Consider the following 13503-nt stretch of genomic DNA (forward strand, 5'->3'; position numbering starts at 1 on the left):
ATGAATGGGGAGTGCGTTTTTCTGTGTCTGGTGTTGGTTGCTTGGATGAGGCGATTGTTCAGGTATGATGGGCTGTCTCCGTGTAGGGTTTTAAATAATATGCAGTAGAATTTGAATTGGATTCTTTCTTGGATTGGGAGCCAGTGTGAGTTGATGAAGGCCTCAGTGATGTGGTCGTGTTTTCTCAATGAATAGACGAGTCTTAGGGCTGTATTTTGGATTGTTTGGAGTTGTCTTATCGTATTTGCTGGACATGGGAGGAATAGTATGTTACAGTAGTCCAATATGCCTAGTATCAGGGATTGTACTATAAGTAGGAATTGTGTACTTTCAAAGAATTTTCGGACTTGTCTCAGGTTTCTCATGATTGCGAATGATTTTTGCGTTGTTTTGTTTATTTGCGGTTGCATTGTGCAGCATCTGTCTATGGTCATGCCTAGTAGTTTTATGGTTGTTTGGATGGGATATTTGGTTGCGTTTATGTCTAGTATGGTTGTGGTTTGGATCTTGTCGTTTTCTAGGAGGATGAATTTGGTTTTGTCTTGGTTGAGTTTAAGTTTGTGATTTTCCATCCAGGTTGTGACTGCTTCCAGTGTTTGGTGAAGTTCGTCCGTCATGGTTGGTTTGGAATGATCGTATGGGATGAGGATGGTGATGTCATCCGCATAGCTATAGGATATTATGCCTAGATTATCCAGATGAGTTCCTAGAGAGGCAGTGTATAGATTGAAGAGGGTGGGGGATAGTGGAGATCCTTGTGGTACGCCACAGGGGTTTGACCAGGATTCTGATTTTTCTTTGTTTGATTTTACGCTGTAGGTTCTGAGTTTTAGGAATCCTTCGAACCAGGCGTATACTTTATCTGAGATGCCTATTGCATCTAAGATCTGTAGAAGGATGTTGTGGTCTACTAGGTCGAATGCCGCTGATAGGTCCAGTTGTATGAGTAGCATTTTTTTTCCTGTACTAAGTTGTTGTCTAACGGTATCCATGAGGGAGCCTAGTAATGTCTCTGTGCTGAAGTTTGTTCTGAATCCTGATTGCATGGGGTGGAGTAGGTTGTGGTCCTCTATGTAATTGGTGAGGAGTTTGGCTACTAGGCCTTCTATAATTTTGACATATAGCGGAATTGAGGCTATAGGTCTATAGTTAGCTGGGAGGTTTTGTGGTGCCTTTGGATCTTTTTGGATTGGGGTGATGACGATTTCGCTGAGGTTGTCAGGGAATGTGCCCTCTGTGAGCGTGAATTGGATCCATTGTAGAGTTATGGTGCGGAACTTTACACTAGAGGTGGTAAGGAGATATGAGGGGCAATGGTTGAGGTCACAGGAGGCATGGCTGTATTTTTTGTAGAATTTGTTGAATTCTGACCATTGTATGTTTGGGAATTGAGTCCAAATTCTGTCTGCTGCGATTGCCTCTTTTCCTGTAGGGTGGATTGTGATTGGATTTTGCTTGGATGGGTTGAGGATGAGTGTGGCTCTGGTGTTGGTGATTTTATTCTTGAAATGTTCTGCTAAGAGGGTAGGTGATGGTAGAGGTGTGTTCGTGGTGGTAGTGTGTGGTTTGGTGTCTGTTAATTCTTTCAGGATTTGGAAAATTTTTTTGGAATCTTGTGTTTCTGTGCCTATGAGCTTGGTATAGTAACTTTTCCTCTTGTCTTTTAGTCGATTTTTGTATTACTATCCCATACAACTTTTGTTTCAAGGTCTTCCTAGCTGCTAGACTTTCCATCTATATCAAGCTTATGAAAAGCACGTCTCTGCTACCAGGAATTCCCATTCGTCAGTATCGTTTTACGGGGGCTTTCCTAATAACCCACACCTTTTTCTTCACTTCAAGAATGATGCCAGATATCTTGTCAAAAATCATATCCCAACTGCCCCCTAGTCTGCTTAAATATGCCAGTCTGTATTTTTCTACATAGTCCCAAGTTAATATAATAATAGCCCCAAACTTGTTCTCACATGTTGGACAAATTTCTGTCTTTGCCCATCCAGCCCTAAACACTAGGGTTACCAGATGTCTGGATTTACCCAGACGTGTCCTCTTTGTAGAGGATTGTCCAGGTGTCCAGACAAATTTTTTAAAATTCAGCAGTTTGTCTGGTTTTTGGAAGGCCCTGGCTCTGACAAGAGCTCAGGGCTGCATCTGGAGGGCCTCTGAGTATGCATGGATATGGCACGATGATGTTATGCGCATGCGTGATCCTGAGCTTAGGGTTACCAGATTTTCCCAGACATGTCCTCCTTTTGAGAAAATGTCCGGGGGGTCCAGACAGTTAAAACCCGACACTTTGTCCGGGTTTTGAAAAGCCTCCTCAAATAGCATTGGGCAACATAGAAACATGATGGCAGATAAAGGCCGAATGGCCCATCTAGTCTGCCCATCCACAGTAACCATTATCTCTTTCTTTCTCTGAGAGATCCCACGTGCCTATCCCAGGCCCTCTTGAATTCAGACACAGTCTCTGTTTCCACCACCTCTTCCAGGAGACTGTTCCATGCATCTACTACCCTTTCCGTAAAAAAGTATTTCCTCAGATTACTCCGGAGCCTATCACCTCTTAACTTCATCCTACGTCCTCTCATTGCAGAGTTTCCTTTCAAACGAAAGAGACTCAACTCATGCACATTTATATTATGTAGGTATTTAAACGTCTCTATCATATTTCCCCTCTCCCGCCTTTCCTCCAAAGTATACAGATTGAGATCTTTAAGTCTGTCCCCGTACGCCTTATCATGAAGACCACGACTCCATCCTTTTTATATCTTTTTGAAGGTGCGGCCTCCAGAATCATACACAATATTCTAAATGAGGTCTCACCAGAGTCTTATACAGAGGCATCAATACCTGCTTTTTCCTACTGGCCATACCTTTCCCTATGCAACCTAGCATCCTTCTAGCTTTCGCTGTCACCTTTTCAACCTGTTTGGACACCTTAAGATCATCACATACAATCCAACCCAAGTCCTGCTCTTCTGTCGTGCACATAAGTTCTTCACCCCCTAAACTATACTGTTCCCTCTTGGTTTTTGCAGCCCAAATGCATAGCCTTGTATTTCTTAGCATTAAATTTAGCTGCCAAATTTCAGACCATTTATCAAGCTTCACCAGGTCTTTCTTCATGTTATTCACACCATCCGGAATGTCTACTCTATTGCAGATTTTGGTATCATCTGCAAAAAGGCAAATCTTATCCGATAACCCTTCAGCAATATCATTCATAAAAATGTTAAAAAGAACAGGCTCAAGAACAGAACCTTGAGGCACACCACTGGTAACATCCCTTTCCTCAAAGCGATCTCCATTGATCACTACCCTCTGTCGTCTTCCACTCAACCAGTTCCTGACCCTGCCCATCACTTTGGGACCCATCCCAAGGGCACTCAGTTTATTTATCAAACATCTGTGTGGAACACTGTCAAAGGCTTTGCTAAAATCTAAATACACCACATCTAGCGCACATCCTCTATCCAATTCTCTGGTCACCCTGTCAAAGAAATTGATCAGATTTGTCTGACAAGATCTACCTCTAGTGAATCCATGTTGCCTCCAGTCCTGTAATCCACAGGATTCCAGAAACTTGACCATTCTCTGTTTTAAAAGCGTTTCCATTAATTTGCTTACCACAGAAGTCAAATTTTCTACTTCTTCCTTACTTTCACTTTTGTGGAGAGAGACCACATCCGCCCTTCTCCAGTCCTCCAGTACCACTCCCGACTCAGACTCATTGAAAAGTTCAGTCAGCGGAGCTGCCAGAACTTCCCTAAGTTCGTTCAGCACCCTCAATGTACACCATCCGGCCCCATCACTTTGTTTACCTTTATTTTAGCTAGCTCCTTACTAACACAACCGTCTGAAAATTGATCAGGGTCTAGTACTCCTCCATCCCTATTCATGTTTGTCTTCTGTGGTCCTGTTCCCGGCGCTTTAGCCGTGAACACAGAACAGAAATATCTGTTAAGCAATTCGACCTTTTCTTTATCAGCTTCTGCATATTCCTCCCCTTCACCTTTGAGTCTCACAATGCCAATTTTGCACTTCTTCTTATCACTAATATATCTAAAAAAAGGTCTTGTCTCCCTGTTTTACTGTGTCAACTATTTTTTCTTCCATTTGCATCTTTGTTTTCCTGACTACACGACCAGCCTCTCTTAACTTTTCCAGCTATTTTTGCCTGTCTTCCTCTTTCTGTGATCTTTTGTAGTTTATGAAAGCTAACCTCTTATTTCTTACCTTCTCAGCTGCTACTTTTGAGAAACAGCGGCCTTCTTTTCCTCTTACTTTTACTTACTTGCCTCACAAGAAGGTTCGTCGCTCTTACAATTGCTGCTTTCAGTTTTGCCCACCGCATTACCACTCCTTCCAGACGTTCCCACCCACACAACAATTCCTTGATGTAAATCCCCATCCGAACAAAGTTAGTTTTTTTAAAGTCTAGAACAGGGGTGCCCACACTTTTTGGGCTTGCGAGCTACTTTTTAAATGACCAAGTCAAAATGATCTACCAACAATAAAATTTAAAAAAAACACAAAGCACACTGTATGCATAGAAAATGTTAATCATCATTCCTATTCCAGGGTTTTTCAAAGAGGTCAAAGCAGATGACTCTAAGCACTATCACCTCAGTAACAACCATACAAAAATAGACAAATATACCCCCTCCCTTTTTACTAAACCACGATAGCAGTTTTTAAGCGCAGGGAGCTGCGCTGAATGCCCAGCGCTGCTCTCGACACTCATAGGCTCCCTGCGCTAAAAACCTCTATTGCGGTTTAGTAAAAGGGGACCTTAGTGTAAAATATAGATAGCAGATATAAATTCAGACACATTTTGATCACTAAATTTAAAATAAAATCATTTTCCCTACCTTGTCTGGTGATTTCATGAGTCTCTGGTTGCACTTTCTTCTTCTGACTGTGCATACAATCTTTCTTCCCTTCTTTTAGCCTGTATGCTTCTTTTCCTCCAGACCTCATTCCTTCCCCCCAACTTTTCCTTCCTCTTCCCTGCCCTTTCTTTCTCTCTGCCTCCCTTTCATTTTTTTCTGTTTCTCTTCTTTCCTTCTGTCTCCCTGCCTGCCCTTTTTCTTTCTTTCTCCCTGCCCTCCCCCAAGCCACTGCCACTGCCATTACCATCGGGGACCAGGACCCAAACGCCACCAATAACAGGCCCCAAGCTCTCCCTGCTTCGGCCAACCAGCATTCCTCTCCCCGACGTCAATTCTGCTGTCGGGAAGAGGAAGGCTGATCAGCCCAAGATCGTGATCAACCTATTGGGGGAAATGCTGCCGGGTCCTGCCTTCGCGGAAACAGAAAGTAGGCAGGACCCGACAGGAACAAGAACAAATGCTTCACTAACCTGTCTCCCGCATTAGCCCGTAGCGAACGCTTGCTTCAGGGCTCTCAACATGTGCATGCAGGCTTCCCTTCTCCCCCCCCCCCCTCCCCGGACATAACTTCCGGTTTCGGAGGGAAGAGAAGAGAAGCCTGCACGCACACGTTAGAGCCTGGAGCATAAGTTCGCTAGGGACTGAAATCTCCAAGCCGTTTTTTTGGGTTGTTTTTTTTTAATGTTCAGCAGCGGCAGATGACAGCTGGGCGGACCGCCCAGCTAAAAGGCCCTAGGGAGAACACTGGAGAGGAAGGCTGATCGGCCCGTAGATCAGGACGGCAACATGAGTGCGATCGACTCGAGTTGCCTTCCTGAGCTACTGGTCGATCACGATCGACGCGTTGGGCACCCCTGGTCTAGAACCTTTGCTTTTGAATGAGCCCTCTCTATACCCATCTTAATATTAAACCGTGCCAGATGATCACCCACTGTAACATCAGAAACACTTTCCCCATTTGTAAGCACTAAGTCCAGTATGACTTCTTCCCACGTGGGTTCCATTACCAACTGCTGGAACAGTTCTCCTTGTAGAGAATCCAGAATCTCCCTATTCTAGAAGACTCCGAAATAGGGATACTCCAATCAACATCCAGCATGTTAGAATCACCTATTAGCAAGACTTCCCCTTTTTTAGATATATTCTGAATGTCTACTATTAAATCTTTATCTACTTCTTCAGTCTGTGAAGGAAGCCTGTATATCACACCAATATAAATATATTTACTATTCCCTCTTTCCAAATTGATCCACAGTGCCTCTTCCTTGCCCTGCAGATCCTGCAATTGTGTGGGTTTAATATGATCTTTAACATATAACGCTACTCTCCCTCCTTTTCTTCCTACCCTGTCTTTCCTGAACATATTATAGCCGGGTATAACTACATCCCAGTTATGATTCTCTGTGAACCACGTCTCTGTGATCGCCACTATATCCAACCTCTCTTCTTCCATCACAGCTTCTAGATCCAGAATCTTGTTTCCCATACTTCGAGCATTAGTATATACTGCTTTTCAGACATTACCCCCTTTTCCCATCCATGTAGAGGTATTCAGTTATTTAATTACCTGGGGGCTTTGATCACCCTGCCCCATCACTTCTAGTTTAAAGCCCTCATCAGTATATTAGCCAGCCTGCTGCCAAAGACACTTCTTCCCTTCTTTGATAGATGCACACCATCCCTGCTCAGCAGCCCTTGGAAAATCATCCCATGGTCTAGGAAGCCAAAATGCTCTCGATAACACCATCCACGTAGCCACGCATTCATCTCCAGGATGCGAGCTTCTCTGTCTTGGCCTTTACCCTCAACAGGGAGGATGGACGAGAATACCACCTGCGCACCTGACTGCTTCACCTTCTCTCCCAGAGCCACAAAGTCACTTTTGACACATTTGCAGGGGTACCTGGCAGTATTGTTAGTGTCAATGTGGATGAGCAGGATCGGATAGTAGTTATCAGGCTTGTAGGCAAGTAGGAAGTCCATGCATGTGCGGATGCCATGGTGTGAGTGACATCATCACGTGACATCCGCACATGCGGGAACTTCCTTTCTGCTTGACAAGAGCAGGCAGGGCTAGGGTGGGGCTGGGGGTCGGGATTAGTGCATTACAGAGCGGGGATGGGTGGAACTGGGGGCGGGTCTAGGGGAGGGCAGATTTTCCAATTGGAAAATCTGGTAACCTTACCCAAGCTTAGGGATGAAGAGACAAGGTTTGTGTGGGAGCGGAGCTGGGGAGGAACAGGGCAGGGCCACATGTTCTATTTTTTTGCTACAACAAATCTAGTAACCCTTCTAAACCCTCTCCTTTATGATACATATGATCTCTTTAAAATGTTAAAGTTCATGGGATATTTAGATTAACATTGACTGTCAGAGACCTAATTTTAAAAAAATATTTGTCCAGCTTCTCTGAAGAAAGCTTGAGCTTAAACCCATTTCTCCATTTAGCTAAAAAAAAAAATTGTTCCTGCCTGATGCTGCTGCTCAGTCAAAATGGCTGCCAAGACAGCTGCAGGAAGGCCATTTTGAGATTGCATGCGCGTGACATCATCATGTGGCATCCGCGCATGGGCGGATTGCTTCCTGCCCGACCAAAGCAGGCAGTCGGGGGCAGAGCTAGGGTGGGAGTGGGGCGGAGATAGGCGGGCCTGAGGGTGGGTCTAGGGCAGTGGTTCTTAACCTTATGCTAGGGGGACCCCTAGCCAGTTGGATTTTCAGGATATCCCTAATGAATATGCATATGAGAGATTTGCATATAATGGAGGAGACAGGCATGCAAATATGTCATGCATATTCATTAGAGATATCCTAAAAACCCAACTGGCTGGGGGTCCCCCAGGACAGGGTTGAGAACCACTGGTCTAGGGTGTCTGGATTTTACAATCGTAAAAACTGGCAACCCTACCACTAGACCACCAGGATTTCTTAAGATAGGCTCATGGAGGGCCTATGATCAGGTGGCCTGGGGAGCCAGGTCTCTGCCAGGGGGGGGGAGAGAGGGTCATGGCAGCCAAGAGGCTTTTGCAAAGGAGGAAAAATCTTCTGCTGGGGGGGGGGGCAAGCATGACAGTTATGATTTTAACTTTGATTCTGGCCAAAACTGAGAGGCACATTTTGGCCACAGATTGGCCTCTTATGTTTTTTGCATATCTAATCCACAGATATCTTTAAGGAGTAATTTTTAAAAATAAAATCATACATTTCCCAGTGGCTCATGAACATGTAACTTCCATAATAAAAGCCTACATGGACAGAACAGAGCTGAAAATATATCAAATTTCCACCAGCATTATCTGCTTAGTGAAGATGCAGAGAGAGGGCAGAGCAAGGAAAGCACTAAAGAATTATCCACACAGTGGATAATTTATACATTTAGTTCAGGCTTAAGCTGGACTGCAGTGGCGGCACTCACTGCCTTATGGAGGTGATGCCTCCTTTTAGGTCCACAGATGCCACTTTAGAATACTAGTATAACCGGGCATTAGGGCACCTGCATTGCACCAGCCATAAAAGTTCTGTAGCTGTGGGTGCCTATGTACAACAAGAGTGAGCTAAATTAGCAATATTCTGTCAGAGGCATCAAGTTTTTCTTTTTTTTTTTTTATTAATCTTTATTCATTTTTAAAACTCACAATAAGTGTAACATATAATACAATCATTTATACTTTAACATCACTTAATATATCATCAAATTCTAACTCGCATCAAATATCACCCCTCCCTTATATCAAACAGTTATTCATAAGCAAAAGAAATCATAAAATATTCCTATCCAGCCCCATCCCACCCTGGACGTGTATGAACAAAAGGGAAAAAATTAATATTTATTCTATGCAGTAATTTCAATCTTTACAGTATCTTGTTAATGGCTCCCAAATAACCTGAAATTTCTTAAAATTTCCCTGCTGCATGGCATTTTGAATATGTGGCACAAAGAGTTCCACCAAAAGCTATAATTCAGCCTATCCCAATTTTTCCAATTATTCGTAATCTGTTGTATGGCAACCCCTGTCATAATGAGTAGAAGCTTATTGTTATTAGAGGATATTTGGCTCTTAGCCCTCATTGCCATGCCAAACAATACAGTGTCATAGGATAATGCCACTGGATTTTCTAACAAATTATTAATTTGACCCCATATTGATTTTCAAAAAGCAAGTATTAATGGACAATAGAATAACAAATGATCTCCCACTTACCGATCTACTGAAGATAAGTGGGAGGTAAAAGGGTTAGCATGTTTTGGTCAACTAATTGAAGAAGGTGAGGTAAAAGCCTTTATAGATATTCAGGATCATTTTCAATTAGAAATGAGAGATCTTTTCCCTTATCTTCAGACAAAAAATTATATATTAACATACAAGGCAAAGAGCAATTGAACTCTAAAGAAATCCAAATTTGAAAAAAGGTTAGGAGAACCAGTAGCAAAAGGGTGTGTTTCTTGGTTATATAAAATTATAAATGAAGATAAAGCAACCAAAACACTATATGTGAAAGCATGGGAAAAAGAGCTGGGGAAGGAATGGTCCATAGATGAATGGGGGGGTAATTGCATTACATCTTTTTCAGACAGCTTGGGCTGCTACCTTGGTGGAAAATGCTATCAAACTTCTAGTACGTTGGTATACTACCCCGGTTTTAATTAGCAAATATACTAAGCAGAGTGATGCTAGATGCTGGAAAGGATGTGATGAAAAAGGTACATTTTATCATATATGGTGGGAGTGTCAAAGGGTCCAAAAGTTTTGGGAGCAAGTTTTTGAGTATGTAAGCAGACTAATTCAGACCCCACTTAAGCTTAGTGCTGAAAGGGCATTGCTGGGATAAGAATAGAAGGTTTAACATTTTCTCGATCTAAACTTTTAGACTTGGCATTCATAGCTGCTAGACTGACATTAGCTCAGCAATGGCGTATGTCAAATGTACCTACTTTGAGAGATGTAAGGGAATGTTTAGGAATAGTGTGTGAAAAATACAGACTTTCAGCCCTTTTAACTAACCAAAGGGCAAAATTTAATGACAAATGGGGGAGTTATATTGAATTGGAAAAAGAAGCTTTATGAAGAACTCTAATCACTATGGTTGTGGAACCAGGTCTCTTGGTTGGGGGGGGAGGGGGGAGGGGATGGTGAGACAGGGAATGGGAATGTTCTAACCGTAGCATTGATAAAATGTATTATTCTTATTAGTTTATTAACTTTATGAAGTATATTCAATACTAATTGTGATTTGTTTTGAGTTTATTGTATTAAAATTATTAAATAAAGAATTTTAAAAAAAGAATAACAAATGATCTAATGTCCCAGCTTCAAGATGACAGTGCCAGCATCTATTAGATTTAGAACTATCTAACTTCTGTAAACGAACCGGGGTCCAAAATGCTCTATGTAACAAAAAAATAAAAAATAAAAACAAGTTTGTCTCATAGATGCAGACACTGTACATCTCATCCTCCAAGCCCAAATACATGGCCATTGAGATGCAGTAATTTGATGCTTGATCTCAATGCTCCAAATGTCCCAAAGACCAGTTTTTGGTTTCTTATTTAAAAATCTAGATATTAATTTATACCACTGAGCGGCCTGATGTCCCAGGAAGTCCACCTGAAAGCATAAGAGCGGCAAACTATACTGATTACTGAGATTTTTCCATTCAGGGAACCCAACCTGAATGGCCTGCTTCAACTGCAACCATCTATAATTTTGTGATTTAATAAGACCAAATTTGTGTTGCAATTGTGAAAAATCAAGCAGCTTACCATCTGAAATAACATCATCCAAAGTACGTATACCTGCCTTCATCCAATACTTCCAGATGACCTTAAATCCGCCAATTTGAATCTTGGAGTTCAGCCATAGGGTCTGATGAGTTGATTTATGAACCGAAATAGGTGTTAAATTATTCACAAATTTTAAGGTTTTCCATGTATCTACTAGGATTCTATTATCCTTATATAATCTAGGCATCTTAATACTCAACAAATGACTCAACCTCAATGGTGACATGAGTTGCCATTCCAACCATAACTAGTCTGGGAGATTTTCCATGAGCTCAGGGAGGATCCAGTACATACCCTGACATATAATATAGGCTTGATGGTACCTATAAAAGTTTGGAAAATTTACCCCACCCTCCGCAATTGGTTTTTGTAGAGATACCATGGCAATTCTTGCTACTTTCCCCAGCCAAATAAATTTTGTCAGAATATTATTTAATTTCTTATAAAAGGCCCCCTGAAAAACAACGGTAACATTCCCATTTGGTAACAAACCACAGGCAGAATCATCATATTAACTGTTTGGACTCTCCCCCGCCAAGACAGATGTAATGGGTTCCAACGCTCACACATTTCTGTGACCTTCAGCAATAAAAATTTTTCATTTACTTTCATAGTTTCTTCCATTGTACTTTTTATCTATATACCTAAATATTTTATACCCTCTTCCTTCCAGAGAAAAGGGAATGTATCAAATAATCCTTTTGTACAATATACATTTAGTGGAAGAACCTCTGATTTACTCCAGTTTATTTTGTAACCAGAGAATTTTCCCAATCTATCAATCAGATCTAGTAAATGCAGAATGGTGGTTTCAGGATTCCTCAATTGAAGCAAAATATCATTTGCATAAACAGAGACCTTGTATTCCCAACCTGTAAAAGGAATACCATGTATCTCCTCTGCCTCTGAATAGCCAATAATAAGGGTTCTAATACAATGTCAAAACGCAAAGGAGATAACAGACACCCTTGTCGAACTCCCCTTTTAAGACAAAAACGTTCAGAAAAATTATTATTAATGTATAATCTTGCATAAGGGGAACTATACAAGATTTGAATCATTTGTATAAATCCAGAACCAATACCATACCAACTCATTGCCTGATACATGAAGGTCCATTCCACACGATCAAAGGCCTTTTCTGCATCCAAGGATGCAGAGAAAGTCGGATCTTCCATAGTTTTTGTTAGATTTAACATATGAAAGGCCAGTCTAGTGTTATTTGATGAATGTCTCTGAGCAACAAAACCCGTTTGGTGCATACCAATAATATAAGGGAGAGCCTTGGCCAAGCGCAAAGCCAATAACTTAGCCAAAAGTTTTCCATCTACATTAATCAAAGAAATAGGCCTGTAATTTGAAACCAATGTAGGATCTTTATTTGGCTTCGGTAGAACTATAGTTAAAGATTCTGCCATAGTACCTGTAATACAACCTTTAATCAGTTGATCCTGATATAATTTTAATAAATGAGGTAATAGGGTAATTTGAAATGATTTGTAAAACTCTACAGTGAACCCATCACCACCTGGAGCAGATCCAACTCTAACTTTTAAGTTTCAAGTTTATTAAAAAATTTTTTTATATCGCTCAGACTTACAAGGGTAAAACAATGTTAAAGACTGACAATAAATTGATTGGGGATGTTAGAAAAAAAACAAAAAAACCTCTGACTAAAGACGAACAAGAACAAAAGAAAAAAGGGGAAGAACTACAATATTTTGAGAAAAAAGAACAAATAAGGGATAAACAATAGGAAGAGGGATTTCATTAAAAATGCCAATAAGCATTTAGCCCTTATAAGTGGCACAGTGAGGTGGGGGTGGGGGCACGGCCACCTCAGGCACTGTCCCCTCCCCCCCTTCTGACAACACTTCCTGGTTGCAGAACCAGGAAGTGACATCAGAGGGAGAGCTGAAGCCAGTGCGAGCAGCAGTTTGGAGATGCTGCTTAATGCTGGTGAAGATTTTGAAGAGGTACATGGGTTGGGGGGAGTGCACGACGGGGAAAGGTGTTGAGAGGCACATAGCATGGTGATGCCGGGCACTTCCCTCCCTCGCTATACTGCTAGCCACATGAGTGCCTCTTTTGCATTTATACACTATGGGGTCCTTTTACCAAGGCGTGCTAATGATTAGTGCACACCTAAATGCCGAGTAGCCCATTGTATAGCTATGGGCTGCTGGCACTTAATGCACACTAATACGTTAACGTGCCCAAGTAAAGAACCTCTATGCCACTTATGTGCGCCCTCACAGAAAAGCGCTCGTTACCACTTATGCGCATTAGTGTAACTTACCTACGAGCAACACGTTTTCTGTATATTCATGTGCACAATTGGCATTAAAATAGAAGTGCCTGATTGTAGAATGACCTCCTGTACATATAGTTAAATGTCACTTGACAAAATGTTTATGCTGTTTAAATGATTACGCAGCTGAAATTCCTGCCTCAGAATCTGGAAGGATTTCTTCCTGCTTAGGTTTCCAAAAATGTCTTTGTGTGCAATCTCCTGAGGGTTTTGTGGCTCGCTCTAAGGAATTTGCTGCTTAAGTTAGAAGGCTCTAGCAATGCGTAACATCAAAATAACAGCTGCTCAGGCCCCAACAACTCAATGTCCCCATCTCCTTTCTGAGACTTCTGGCTCAGGTCTGCCCTATGTACTGAGAATAGTTTCCTTAGGACTGACACTGAGGGACTTACTGCTCTGCCATCCAAACCCACTGATGGCACAAAACCAGTTTGGAAAGCAAACAAACCAGGACCATGAGGTAGGGTTCAACTTGTAAAAAAAAATTCCCTGAACCACCTTCATTGGGTTCAAAGTAA

The 13503-nt window shown here is 41.8% G+C and overlaps 1 protein-coding gene across 3 annotated transcripts in view; it reads right to left on the reverse strand.

Moving 5' to 3' along the window:
- The window catches only part of CACNB3 (calcium voltage-gated channel auxiliary subunit beta 3), a 144985-nt gene that overhangs the window by 79899 nt on the left and 51583 nt on the right, over nt 1–13503 (reverse strand). The gene's annotated exons all lie outside the window — the stretch shown is intronic.

The sequence above is a fragment of the Geotrypetes seraphini genome, chromosome 3 (genome assembly GCF_902459505.1).
Source record: "Geotrypetes seraphini chromosome 3, aGeoSer1.1, whole genome shotgun sequence".
NCBI lineage: Eukaryota > Metazoa > Chordata > Amphibia > Gymnophiona > Dermophiidae > Geotrypetes > Geotrypetes seraphini.